Here is a 13,471-nt window from a genome sequence, read left to right as displayed (position 1 = left end):
ATGATGTAGACTTTAGTAACTAAAGTTTAGACTATTTTGGCCCAGAGTAATTGCCTAAGCTAACTGCTCGTCAATCGGGGTCGCCGGTGGCAGAGCGTGACTAGGGAAGTAACGAATCTTCCACACATTCTCGTGTCTTTGAAAAGTCAATATATATTTTTGTATTTTTTTAATGAACATGGAATATGACTTTCCATCTGCTTGGATCATCTCCTCTCAACTTTAGAGGTTCTAAAAACTTTAGAGCATTTAGCTCATATTTAAGATCTAAAGCTCTAATGTGAGACGGGCTAAAGTTTAGAACTAATTTTAAACCGCCTATTATATATTATAGCTCTAAAATTTTGAGCTCTAAAGTTTAAAAGAGAATATCCAAACAGGCCCTTTTCACATGCATGGCCGATCGATCGACTGGGGAGGATATAATCCATGAAATAAAGCACGATTTCCACGTAGCAACAATTTTGTAGACTTTTACACGAAATCGGAGCATGACATTGATGTGGCTGACAGGGAAAGATAATCCATTTAGAGCTATTGCAAAAGAATTGCAAGCAACAGTTTTTTAGAGTTTCCACGGAATATTCTTTTGGGGGCAAACTGTACGAGCTTTTCTTGAATAAGCATAAGATATTTTATGCAATAGAGCACCACTCAAGAGAACAACCAAGCATAGTGCTAGTTGCTTCTATTCGCTCCGTCCAAAACATGTTTATTTTGGGAAATTCATATTTCTTCTATTTTGACAAACAATTTAAACTATGAATATATATATATATATATATATATATATATATATATATATATATATATATATATATACCTACCTAATAATAAAGATACAAAATTTCAGCCCATTTTTTCGTCCATCTATTTTTTTCCGTCTCTCTCTAACTACCGGACAATGGAGAATTTCTTTTATTCGAACATATATATATATATATATATATATATATATATATATATATATATATATATATATATATATACACACACACGTGCGCGTAAATAACATATGCTCATACGAGTTAAAATAGCTCGTGTCTAAACCAATATGGAGTAGAGTAGGAATCTTAATCTAAATAGTTCCTCAGATCCTGAGTACTCTAAATAGAACTCTTAATAATCAAATAGAAAAAAGGATAAGAGTTACATACATTCTTTATTTTGCTCCGCTTTCTTTATTTAGTTCTCTGTCAAAAGATAGGCAAAAATATCACATCCGTGTGTTCCTTATTTTATATTCTCAGTCCGTTTACAAAATAATTTTTAATGTATTTTCTAAGATTAAACAAGATTTTAGAAATCCATACTTTTCTAGAAACATATTTGGATACTTTTAAAAAAAAATATTTCTATATTCCTACATTAAAGTCTATTTCACCTCGTTGAACTACCGCGAAAGTCTGAGCCGAAACTTGCTTTGAAAATCGTCCACAAAGATAAATTGGACGGTTTTGAATGTTGGGAGAGTTTAAAAATCCCGTTTTCAAATTGAAGGAGACAAATCGACTTTTTCCTAACACAAAATAACCTCTTCTCCGTGTCGTCTGGCGCATGGAGCGGCGACGCGCTGAATCCACATCGCCTCCCCCACGGCCGAAGCGGAGCGGGCGACCGCCGTCGACTTGGATTCCGATTTGTCCCCGCTCCTCCCTGCCCCGCTTTTTTTCCTTAATAATCAGGTACCCGCTGATCCCGTTTCGTGATCGCATTGCAAATCTTTTTTTTTTATTAATCCGATTCCTCCTCGATCTGTCTTTTAATTCCGATTCTAATAACACTCGGATCAGATGCGGCGAGACCCGAGATCGAGTTTTCTGCTGCTTTGCTTGCTATAAATCCAAGGCCCTTCATCATCAGATTGATTCGCGAACAAAACACAAAAAGGATCGGAGCAGTCATGAATCATGATGATGTCTCATAAGCGCCGGGGACAGGACGACCGGAAGAACCAACGCGCCGGCGGCAAGAGGTCGCGGTGGAGTAAGCAGCACCTCTATCTGGTCTTGGATGACTGGGACAAGGGCTTCAGCATCCACAAGATCGACGCTGACAGCTTCGACGATTCCGGCTCCGGCTCCGACGACGACCACCAGCAGCAGTATCATCAGCTTCCCGAGCCTCCGGTGCTGCGGTTCGAGTCAGCCGCTGGAAATGATCAGATTTACTTGGCCGCCTCGGGCACAAAGATGATCATCATTATGAACAACCGCTGCGGTCTCGTCTATGACGCTGACACGGCCGTGCTGGCTGTTGGCACTCACGCCCCTCCTCGGATGGTCTTTGGCTTCGGCGTCTGCATGCCCGTCGGCGAGGTGCTCTACCTGTTATCGTACCGCCTCTTATAACAATGAGGGGCCGCAGTCGTTCGAGGCAATGTCGTGGTCTCCCGCCGCCGCCGGCGCCTCGGGCGGCAGCTGGGCCTGGAAGACTCTGCCGGCTCCACCGCCCACGTTCACCGGCCGTCAGATCGTCATCTCCCACGCTCTGCACCCGGACGGGTGCACCATCTTCATGACCACGGCCTACAGGGACACTCCTGGCGCTCCGGTGGGCACCTACTCATTCAACACAAGGGAGGCTACATGGAGGTGGCACGGGGAATGTGCCTTGCCATTCCATGGGCTCACTTCGATGCCGAGCTCGGCGCGTGGGTTGGCCTGGATGGCTACATACGCTCCTGCCAAGTTATCTCCTCCGACTTTGTCAGCGCACGGCGTACCAAAAAAGACAGCTGGGACCTAGGCATAGACCCAAACGTATATTTGGATCACCAGACCACTAAGGAGAAGCTGTTCGGCAACGAGGGGTGCACAATAAGAGCCTCTCTCACCTATATGGGCACAGGCAGATTCTGCCTCGTCGAGTGCGTGCCACCCAAAGTGACGAAGGGGCCCGTTTTCGGAGACAATGACGGCTGTGTGCTCCATGTGACCATATTTGGTCTCAAGTACAATCACAAGGGAGAGCTCCAAACCACAAATCACCGGTCCACGCGCTCCTTCTTGGTCTCTAGCCATAGAAGTCACTTAAGTCCTTTTGCATTCTGGGCATAGAAGTTGTATGGTTCGCCAGTTTGCATCATTTTTTGCTTTAGTCCCAGTCATATTTGGGTCCGGCACTAAAGAGAGAAATAGTCCCGGTTGGAGCTACCAACCAGGACAAAAGGTCTCCGGGCGGCCACGACAACCTGTTGGGGTGGGGAGACGAGCGGAGAAGGTGCAGGGGGTGGGGAGGAGGTGGCGGATGCCGGCGAGCTAGCTACCACCGAAGGCAGCGACGGTGAAGCGGACGTGGACGCTAGGGCGGAGCCATAGCGAGTGAGGCCGGCTGCCTGCAGGGATTCCTCTTTTTCACTGAACTTTTCCGTTTTTTCATGGATAATTAAGTATGTTTATATATTTTTACTGATTTTGGACGACATAAGGAATTTGCTAATTTGGCTGGTATTATTCTAAATTGCACTTTTATAGACGGTCAATGTCCTAATGTAATTATTGCGACATTGCCGATTGTCGGTATTTTCGGACCACCGACGAGTAAATTTGTATTTGCCAGTCTCTTCCCTAGCGTCAGAGTTTTGACCTAGGCCCGTCATGACCACGGGTCACATCGAGGCGTGCCAGTCTCTTCCCTGGCGTTAAAGTTTTGACCTAGGCCCATACGCTTGGACTTGGAGTGGTTGGCAGCGGTATGGGTCCCCGTCGGACGAGACGAAACATGCGTCCTCGAAGCCAGGCGAGATGGAGCTCGAGGTCGGACGAGATGGAGCCCGCGGCCTTGGGGTCGGGCAAGATGGAGCCTGTGGCCTTGGGGTCAGGTGAGACGGAGCCCGCGGCCTTGGGTCGGGCAAGACCTTTTAATACGTCTCGAGCTATCTAGGGAAGTTAGCATGGGCGCTAACTTCCTTGGTTTGGGTATCCCTACTATCGATACCCGACAGTAGCCTCCGAGCCTGTGGAGGAGTAGAATACTCCTTTGGAGGTTTTTTTGGATGCGACGACTCTGAGGTCCTTGGCCTTCTTTTGGTAGCCCGCAGCGTGTCCTGGTAGGACGGCGATTCCCTTTGGTCGCGATCGGTTTTCTTGGGGGCATGCAACCGTAGGATTCGGGAGGTCGGAAAGATTGTTCTTGATTTCGGTCCCCTAGGATCCGATCGGTTCGCCGTCATACTGCGACCGCGCGTTCAGTCTCCTTGCGAGTCCAACTTCCCTCGAGCCCCCACGCGTGGCAGGGGTCCGGCCGAGGATCGGCTCGTCTTTGTGATCGCCATCCCTCAAGCGTTTTTTCGATAAAACGGAGGGGTTAAGCCGTGCCATGTTCTTCCTCAGTTGTTTGGGTCCTGGAGGATTGACGGGGAGAACTACAAGTTTTCGTAATGGATGAAATATGGTGCTCGGTGAGCTCTTAACGGGCTAGTCCGAGTGAGGCCCTGGCTTCCCGTTTGCGGGGGTCTGGCATGGGTCAGCTGGTGACTGACTCCAAACTCTTGCGGCCAATCCAAATAGTTTCTGGGTCTGTTTGGCCGGTCTCAAGGGCTCGTTGCCTTTCTTCGAGGAAAAACCATGAACTGGGAACCGACCAAGACTCGAGCGTGAGCTAGGATACCCATGGCCCTTGTGCTCCTGGGTATTGGCCGCTAGTAGGCCCATCCCTTTCCATCCCTCGCTCTAAGGGTGCCCCGGAGCGGCTGTGAACCCGTCGGCGGACCAGCCTTGGAGCATTTTCAGCTCTGCATCCCTCCTTACCTGCGACGGTTCTTGGCCCATCGACCAAGCGAACCATCATCCGGTGTGCCCTTTGAGGGCATGACCAGAGATATTGTGCGTGTGATCTTCGGAGGGACTTGACATGCGCGTGAATCTAGGTGGACGGTTTGCCTTCTCGCCCTACTCCATCCTATAAATAGCGGCCTCCCACTTTCATGTTTCTGCACAGCAAAACCACTATCGTACCTTCTCTGCTTCTCCGTCGCCGCCGTTTGGATCTGCCGTGCTTGCTAATCCGCCGTTGGAGCCTTAGATCTACAGCTTTCGCTTCTCCACCGTCGCCTTTGCTTCTCTGCAGCCGCCTCCATCCTCCATGGATTTGTGCTACCGCTCTGATGTTACCCATGCACGCATGGAGGGCCCCACTTCGAGCTGTGGAGATACTTCTTCTCCATCTCCTTGATCAAGAAGAAGGAGAGAGAGGCCGAGAGACCCCGGTTCTGATGGGATGTGCGGGCATCCACCTCCGGGAGCAGCAACAGCGGAGTACATGCCCTGCCAGCTCTCCAGATCTAACAAGGGGTGGCACTCGCATTGGTTCTACCTGAAGAATGACCCTGTCGCTCCCTTGTCAATCTTCTCTGGGCGCCTGGTCAAAGAGGTACCGCCATCATGGCCGTGGGGGGCCACCCGTCAAGGAGAAGAAGAGGATGTGCAACCTCCTCGAGGCCATCATGTTCCTAAAGACCCACGGCCTTCGCGGGGCCGGCATCATCGGGGGTATCACGCGAGGAGGGTGGCGCCACTGATGTCGTGCGTCCTCCCGCTGTACGGGATGATGCCTGGCGTGTAGCTTGTCGGGACGATGCTCGCCCAGGGGCTGCTCTACTATAGCGAGGTCGCGTAGCACATCAAGGAGGCCACAGGGGAGGTCGACGCCATGTTCCCAATCCTAGGGCATCTCGTGATGCGGCCGGACGCGGGCTTCCTTAAGCTGCCGATGAGGTTAGTCTTCCGGGACTCTATCACGCTACTGCCAGAGCACGCGGCCATGATGGCGGCGAACCATGCCACGGATGAGCAAAGGAAGAAGAAGAAGGATGAAGAGGAGAAGAAGCGGCGGTCGAAGCAGCGAGCAAAGCTGCAGCGAGGGAAGCGGCATCAAGCTTCGTCCGAAGAAGAGGAGGAGGAGGATGATGGCTCCATGTCACCCATCTCGTAGGATGATCTGGCCGCTAGGGACGAGGACCTGCCTTCGCTGCAAGTGGGGCCCTTCCTATCGCAAGCCATAGGGCAGGAGGGGGAGGACGTGTCCCTAAAGCCAACGAATTCAGGCCGCCTCACGTCGTTTGGGCCTTTGGCGGTGCCTCCGGAGTTGGCAGGAGGCGGCCATTCTGATTTGTCCGAGCCCTTCAAGCCGAGAGAGGGCTCAAAGTGGCAACGTGCCAACGAGGAGCAGCTGGGGTCGGGCAAGCTGGCCGCAAAACGTCCTCGCATGATGGCGTCCAGGTGAGTGAAGAGTTTTTTTCGTCCTTTTGTCCTAATGAATTTTTGTCGTGAACTAACCTCCATGTCCCTTGTAGCGTCGGAGGATGTGGGACCCTCTTACGGCTCGCTCTAAAAAGATCCTCCTCCAACAAACATGCCATGAGCTACCTAGCGCCACATCGGTGGTGAGCGTGAGTGGTGTTGGGGTGGCCACGGCGTCGACCGAGGAGGCACAGCCGATGGCTGCGTCCATGGGAGAGCAGACAGAGGAGGGCATATCCAGGGCACCCATGGTGGGCATGACATGGCTGGTCATGTTCTCAACATCGCAGGTAGAGGCAGCACGGCTGGAGACATCATCTGTGCAGGTGGCCATGTCTGTGGTAGGGCGGACAGAAGGGGGCGCACCCGAGGCATCCTTCATGGATGTGGCAATAAGGTAGGCCTCCGTGCCTACGTCACCCACCCCCTCTATCACTTGAGGAGCTGCTCTAGAGGAGCTGCCGTAGCAAGAGAGGTCAGTGCCGCTTGAGGTCAGCGTAGGGACGTCCCGGGCTCTGGTCTGAGTGGCTGCCCTTGATGAAGAAGAAGAGGAGAGGGAATGGGGGAGCATCCACATGGAGGTTGGGGACTCGGTTCATGCCTTGACCACCATGCTAAGCTCGATGTGTGACATTGTCGCCCTGGTTGGCCAGGTATGATATGACTATGCTTCCGACCCTCATGTTCTCTTTTCCATGCCTCTAAGTCTTGTCTTCTTCGCAGATCCTTATGACCCATAGTTGGGAGAAGTCCTAGTTCCTTGCTGAGGAGACATGGTAGAGTGAGGGGCTGGCCGCACAGCTTACTATCGCCTGTCTAGAGGTGGCTGAGCTTGCCCCTGCCACCTAGGAGGTGGATGACCTCTAAGTCAGGGAGAAGGATGCTCGCGACGACGCCCGCGAGGACAAGGAGAAGCTCGTGACCCTGATTGAGAGGGCATGCACGGACACTGTGGAGGCCGAGTGGCTACGGAAGGAGTGGGATGATTTGCTCTGGGCCATAGAGGAGCTCTGCACGGGGATTGACCTGGCTTTCTAGGAGCACGCCAATGCTTAGCAGTGGGTCAGCCACATCAAGAATGAGCTCCAGAGGGAGAGGGACCTGAAGGTTGCGGCCGAGGGCGTGTCCGCTAGGCTCGTCGCGGAGGTCAGTCAGCGCTAAGAAGAGGTCCAACGCCTAGAGGCCGAGGTGACCCGGTAGCATGATGAGGTGTGCAAGCTTCGGGCAGACGTGGATGGTAAGTCTCCGGTTTCCCTTGTTGTCCTTCTCCCTAGAATCCATGGTAAGCCTTTTGACATGGTCGGTACGTGACTTGGGCAAGTCTGAACAACAAGCCATCGTCCTGTGACCATGCATTTAGTCTCCTTGTGACTCCAACTTCCCTTGAGCCCCCGCATGTTGCAGGGGTCTAGTCGAGGGTCGGCTCGTCTTTGTGATTATCATCCCTCAAGTGTTTTTTCGATAAAACGGAGGGGCTGAGCCATGCCATGTTTTTCCTCAATGGACAAAACATGGTGCTCAGTAAGCTGTTAATGGGCTAGTCTGAGTGGGGCCTGAGCTTCCCATTCGTGGGGGGCCAGCCAATGCACACGTGGATGCAGACAAGTCAAACCAGGGGGGACCTGCCGATCACCCGCAACGTAGAGAGCGGATCCCGTGCACGTGTTGGGAGGAACCGGAGACAGGGCCTGCTCCGAAAACCGTAGAAGGAGTGGTGGTCGGCTTGTACTGGCTTAAGTTGGAATAACCATAAAATTCGGAGTGACACATTAGAATGGTCGGAGAAATCATAGTTGCTTTAGCAAAGTAAATCGAAAATACAAGTAGAGTACATATCTCAGTAGTTAAGCATAGAAGCGTCTAAGCTTGTCGATGTGCCATGAGTTCGGTACGTCCGTGCCGTCTAGATGAGCTAACCTGTAAGACGTTGGACGTGTGACTTCCTTGATCATGAAGGGTCCCTCCCATGGGGTTGCGAGTTTGTGGACACCGGCCTGGTTCGTCTTCCACTTCAGGACTAGGTCCCCGACCACGAAGAAACGCTCTTTAACGGTCTTGTTGTAGTACCTGCGCAAAACAGCAAGGTATTTGGCCGTGCGTACGCAAGAATCAAGCCTTTTCTCTTCTGCGCTGTTAACTTCTAGCTCCCGTACTTCGTTGACCTTGCCTTCGTTGAAGTTTTCTACCCGTGCTGATCTGAAAGCTATATCTGGTGGGAGGACTGCCTCAGCGCCGTAAACCATAAAGTATGGTGAGACGCCGGTGTTACGACTGGGCTGAGTTCGGAGGCCCCAGACAACGGCTGGTAACTCCTTGAGCCATCTTCCAGGAGCTTTATCGTTTTCTCTGTACATCCTCTTCTTCAATGCGTCCAAGATCATGCCATTTGCCCGCTCGACTTGTCCGTTAGCCCTAGGATGCGCCACCGAGACGTATTTTACAACTATGCTCCTTTCATCGCAGAAGTCCCAAAAAGCGTTCCCGGTGAACTGAGTTCCCAGATCAGTAATGATGCTGTTGGGCACGCCGAAACGGTGGATGACCTGGTCGAGGAATGTGACAGCTTTCTCTAAAGATGCCTGTACCAGAGGCATGTATTCTATCCACTTAGAAAACTTATCAATTAACACGAAGACGCATGTAAATTTCCCAGGAGCTGGTTTGAAAGGCCCGATCATGTCCAGTCCCTAGCAGGCGAAGGGCCAAGAGGCTGGAATCATCTGGATCTCATGTGCTGGTACATGGATTCTCTTGGAGAAGAACTGACAACCCTCGCAGCGGTGGACTAGCTTCTCTGCGTCGGCCACTGCTGACGGCCAATAGAAACCTGCTCGGAAAGCCTTACCGACCAGTGTTCTTGAGGCCGCGTGGTTGCCGCAGGAGCCAGAGTGGATTTGGTCTAGGAGATGCTCGCCCTCCTCCTGGGTTATACACTTCATCAAGATTTCCTCCTTAGCGTTTTTGCGCCATAACTTGCCATCGACGAGTAGATACTGCTTACTACGACGCATCAGGCGCTCATTTTCTGTTCGATCGACATAACCGCTACCATCTGTCAAGTACTTGATGAAAGGCGTTCTCCAGTCCGGCTCATGAGTGGTCGGAAGCGGCTCGGTTGTGGTCGGCGCCGGAACCGTAGCCACTAATTGCTGGTCTGAAACTTTGTCGGTTGTTGAATCTTCGTCTTCAATGGAAGGCGTGAGCAGGTCTTGGACGAATACGCCATGTGGGATTTTGTCTCGGGATGATCCTAACTTTGACAACGCATCCGCTGCCTGGTTCTTGTCCCGGACCACATGTATGTACTCGATGCCATAGAACCTACCTTCCAGCTTTCTTATCGATTTGCAATATGCGTCCATCTTTTCACTGGTCGTGTCCCAGTCTTTGTTGAGTTGGTTGATGACCAGAGCCGAATCTCCGTAGACATAGAGACGTTTAACTCCAAGCTCAACCGCAATGCGTAGACCATGCAGGCATGCTTCATACTCGGCGGCATTATTAGATGCTGGGAAATAAATCCTGAGGACGTACCAGAGCTGCTCCTTGGATGGTGATACGAAAAGAACTCCTGCTCCCGCACCGTCAATGTTGAGAGAACCGTCGAAGTACATCGTCCAATATTCGTCGGATCCCGGAGAGGCAGGCGCGCTAAAGTCTGTCCACTCGACGATGAAATCGACGAGTGCCTGAGACTTGATTGTAGTACGGCTTGCAAATTCCAAGGAAAAGGGGCATAGCTCCATTGCCCATTTGACGATGCGCCCGTTCGCATCCTTATTGCGAATGATGTCCCCCAAAGGATACTCGGTCATGACCACCACACGATATCCGTCGAAGTAATGTCTCAACTTTCGGGATGTTATCAGTATGGCGTAGAGCAGTTTCTGAATCTGTGGGTATCTGGTCTTGGATTCGTTGAGTACCTCACTAATGAAATAAATTGGCCGCTGTACCTTGTAGGCGTGGCCCGGCTCGTCGCGCTCGACCACCATTGTAGTGGAAACCACCCGATCGGTTGCCGCAATGTAAAGTAGGAGAGTTTCGTCTTCTCTGGGAGCAGTAAGTATCGGAGGTGACGTGAGGTATTGTTTCAGCTGCGTGAAGGCAGCGTCTGCCTCCTCCGACCACTCAAACTTCTCGGACGATTTGAGCAGTTTGAAGAACGGTAGTCCTTTTTCTCCTAATCTTGATATGAAACGGCTTAGAGCAGCCATGCAGCCGGTGAGCTTCTGGACATCCTTCACCTTTTTTGGGGGCTTCATGTCTAAGACAGCTTTGACTTTCTCCGGGTTAGGGCGTATGCCGTCGTAACTGATGACGTTGCCGAGCAATATGCCAGAAGGGACACCAAAGATGCACTTCTTTGGGTTTAATTTCCATTGGAACGTATTAAGGGCTGCGAAGGTGCGTTCTAGATTGTCAACAAGGGTATGTGCTTCCTTGGTTTTGACAACTACATCGTCGACGTAAGCCTCGACGAGGCTGTCTTTTATCTCGTCATTGAGGCAGGCCTGTATAGCGCGTTGGTAGGTAGCACCGGCGTTTTTGAGCCCGAACGACATAGTCGTGTAGCAGTAGGCGCCAAAAGGCGTGATGAAAGATGTCTTGATCTGGTCGTCCTTTTTGAGAGTGATCTGGTGATAACCAGAGTAGCAATCGAGAAAGGAAAGCAGCTCGCAACCGGCGGTTGAATCTACGACCTCGTCTATGCGAGGTAAGCCAAAGGGGTCCTTAGGGCAGTGTTTGTTGAGATCAGTGTTGTCAACGCACATTCTCCATTCATTATTCTTTTTGCGTACAAGAATTGGGTTGGCTAACCATTCCAGATGATACACTTCTTTGATAAATCTGGCTGCCAAAAGCCATGTAACTTCTACCCTAATCGCCTCCTTTTTGTCGCGAGCGAACCGTCGTAGCTTCTGCTTGATTGGTTTGGCTTTGCTGTTGACATTTAAGGAGTGCTCAATCAGGTCCCGAGGTACACCGGGCATGTCGGAAGGTTTCCATGCAAACACATCCACGTTGCCCCTCAAGAACCTGACGAGCGCGTCTTCCTATTTGGGATCCAGGTCGGCCCCGATGAGGGCCGTTTTGCTGGGATCACCCTCGACCAGCTGGATCGTCTTGTGCTCCTTGGATCTGATGTTCTTGCGCGGAGCCTTGAGCTCTGGGATCTCCAAGTGGTCGGCAGGGGTCTTCTTAGCGTCGAGCATGGTCTCGGCCATGCAAATAGAGAGGTCGTGGGCCTCTGCTATTTTGAAGCTGTCGTCCTCACAGGTATAAGCTGCGTATACGTTGCCCCTGAGGGTTAAAACTCCTTTCTCAGTAGGCATCTTGAGCACCAGATACCTGTAATGAGGTATGGCCACGAACTTGGTGAGCGACGGTCGACCAAGAATAGCATGGTAGGTGCCATCGAAATCAGCGACCACGAAGTTGACGTAGTCGGTGCGAAAGTGGTACGGAGTCCCAAACTGCACAGGTAGCGTGATCTGCCCGAGAGGTGTGGAGCTCTGTCCGGGGAGAATGCCCCAGAATTGTGCCTCGTACGGCTTCAGGTCCGCCTGGGCTATTTTCAGAGCGGGCAGGCTGTTCTTGAACAGTATATCAATGGAGCTGCCGCCGTCGATCAGTACCCTGTCGAATTGAACCTTGTTGATACAAGGATCGAGGACCAGGGGAAAACGCCCTGGCTCGGGTATGGCGGCCCATTGGTCCTTCCTGCTGAAGCAGATTTCACGGTGAGACCACGGAGGAAGCCGCGGATCGGTGAGAAGGTTGTCGATCTTTGCCACGTTCAAGCAAGCGCGGGCGAGCAGCTTGCGTTCTCGTTTGGTCTCAATGGACACCTTGCCGCCAATGATGGTGTGCACGCGATCAGTTGGCTTGACGTATTTATAACGAGGATCTGCATCGTCGTCGTCGTTGTCCTCGTTGCGGTGTTCCCCTGCGTCGTTAGGCTTGTCGGACGTACCCGGAGCCTATTGACGCGTGTAGATAGTCTTGAGGACACGGCAATTCTCTATGGTGTGGTTCGACTTGGGATGGAGCTGGCAGGGTCCCTTCAATGCTTTGGCGTAGTCGTCCTCGTAGTTTCAACGTCCGCTGCCCTTTTACACGGTATTGACCTCGCCGTCGTCTTCCCGAGCGCGCTTGCCTCTGTAATCGTCACGGCGGTTGCGCCGCTGATTACGTTGATCATGGTGGTCGCGGGAGCCGTTGCGCTGGTTGCGGTGGTCAAAATTGTCGTTCCGACCACGATTGCTGCGGTAATCGTCGCGGTGTGGAGGGTGGTCGGAGCGTGGAACCCTTGCTGCTTCTTCAACGATTATCTTTTTAGCGTCGTCAGCGTCCGTGTATTTCTTAGCGGTGGCCAAAAGCGCTGTGACTGATTCGGGTCTCTTCTGGAGGAGCTTGTCTCTTAGGGCGTCGTGGAAGCGGAGGCCGGTGACGAAAGCCTCGATTGCTTCATTGTCGGAGATTGATGGGACCTTGATGCGCATCTCCGAGAAACGCCGAACGTACTCGCGCAGTGGTTCATCCTTCCGATCTCGGATCCGCTGCAGATCGTACTTGTTGCCGAGTTGTTCACAAGTAGCGATGAAATTGTCGATGAAGGCCTGCCTGAGCTCCTGCCAAGAGTCAAAATAGTTCGCTGGCAAGCTAACCAGCCATTGGTGACCTGCATGACCAACAGCGACTGGGAAGTAGTTAGACATGACGTGCTCGTCGGCCATGGCTGAGCGGCATGCAGTTTCATAGAGCATGACCCATAATTCGGGGTTTTCCTTGCCATCGTACTTCTAAAGCTTCTCGAGCTTGAAATTCTTGGGCCATATGACTTGGCGTAGGTGTGGAGTGAACTGCTTTAGACCCAGCGGACCGTGGGCGGTGTCATACTCCATACGGCGATAGCTTTCATGGGATGCACGATCGTCGGCTCTCTGGTTGATGCGAGCACGTAGATCACGTCCGCCGAGGTAATGGCGGAGATCGTTATTGCCATCGCGGCGATCTCGATTGCCATCTGGATTAGCCCTGCGACCGTGGTTATCACGGCGATTGTCGCGGTTATCTCGGTGGTTGTCGCCTCGAACGTCGTGGCGGTTATCCTCCCGACGGCGGTTGTCGTCCCGACCACCATCATGACCACCGTCTCCGCCTTGACGGTTGTCTGATGGGTCGTTATTGCACGAGCCACGTTGGTTGAGTGGCTGTGAGCGACT

General features: G+C 51.9%; 1 pseudogene; it reads left to right on the top strand.

The window, feature by feature from the left end:
* The first annotated feature begins 1,916 nt into the window (after window positions 1–1,916).
* Window positions 1,917–3,059, top strand: LOC136523730 (uncharacterized; annotated as a pseudogene).
* Window positions 3,060–13,471: the final 10,412 nt, after the last annotated feature.

The sequence above is a fragment of the Miscanthus floridulus genome, chromosome 18 (assembly GCF_019320115.1).
Source record: "Miscanthus floridulus cultivar M001 chromosome 18, ASM1932011v1, whole genome shotgun sequence".
Lineage (NCBI taxonomy): Eukaryota > Viridiplantae > Streptophyta > Magnoliopsida > Poales > Poaceae > Miscanthus > Miscanthus floridulus.
Note: the sequence above shows the minus strand (reverse complement) of the source record. Positions and strands in the feature narration are given on the sequence as shown.